The 866-nt window shown below is 42.3% G+C and overlaps 1 non-coding gene across 1 annotated transcript; it reads right to left on the bottom strand.

Annotated features, from left to right (window-relative positions):
- Positions 1-264: 264 nt before the first annotated feature.
- On the bottom strand, positions 265-336 carry TRNAC-GCA. The gene has a single exon. It is a non-coding gene; the product is annotated as a tRNA-Cys (tRNA).
- Positions 337-866: the final 530 nt, after the last annotated feature.

The following is an 866-nucleotide window of genomic DNA, read 5'->3' as shown; positions in this document are numbered from 1 at the left end:
CATAGGGTCAAGACAAAGCCTCTAATTCTGGATGAGGAAAACTTCCAATAAACCGCTTCCTGAATCAGAAGATGAACTTTCCTGTGTGTCCCCTCTCCTTACCCCTTCCATGTCCTGTTTGCTAAGCCCCTCCAGAGAAAAACAGGCAAGCTTTAATAGCCACCTAAAAACTAGGGGTGTAGGGGGGGAAGTGAGCCCCACTCCGGGGACTAAGGAATTCTACAGTGACCACCTGTGTAGATTCAGGAAGAAAAGAAAACTAGCAGGGGGCACCCGGATTTGAACCAAGGACCTCTTGATCTGCAGTCAAATGCTCTACCCCTGAGCTATACCCCCAAGCCAAGCACATGCTCTTAACTTGCATCACTTCACTATGTTGCAATACCCAGGTATCCTCCAGGACACTGCAACTGTCATCCATCCTCAGTGAACCAGTGAGAACCTGCAGAACTGCCTCTCAGAGGGACGCCCTCTGGTCACCAACCTCCCCTTCATTCCCCACAGAACTTCTTGTTGGATGATTTCTCAGACTACATGTCAGCTGTTTTTTTTTCTCCTATGTGAAAATAGTTATCACTCAGCTCTCTGCTTTTTGTCCTGTGGGCTTATACCTTTTTCATTGCTTTCTTATAATTAGGAAGACATTATTTTTTAAAATTATATATTTAAGTGAAACTAGAGACATAAATAAAATAAAATAAAGTAATCTTAAATAGCTCTGACGGACAGCTCTGTATTTTAGAAGGGAAAAAACCCACAATTTTCTCCCTCAGAAGTTAAAAACTCAAACCGTATCTCCAATCTTCATAGCCTGAAATGTACTGTTTGTACTGTTAAATGTGCAGGGCTTTTAAAAAGCATAAATA

The sequence above is a fragment of the Camelus ferus genome, chromosome 7 (assembly GCF_009834535.1).
Source record: "Camelus ferus isolate YT-003-E chromosome 7, BCGSAC_Cfer_1.0, whole genome shotgun sequence".
NCBI classification, from domain to species: domain Eukaryota; kingdom Metazoa; phylum Chordata; class Mammalia; order Artiodactyla; family Camelidae; genus Camelus; species Camelus ferus.
The sequence above is the reverse complement of the archived record's forward strand: the minus strand, read 5'-3'. Positions and strand labels throughout refer to the sequence as shown.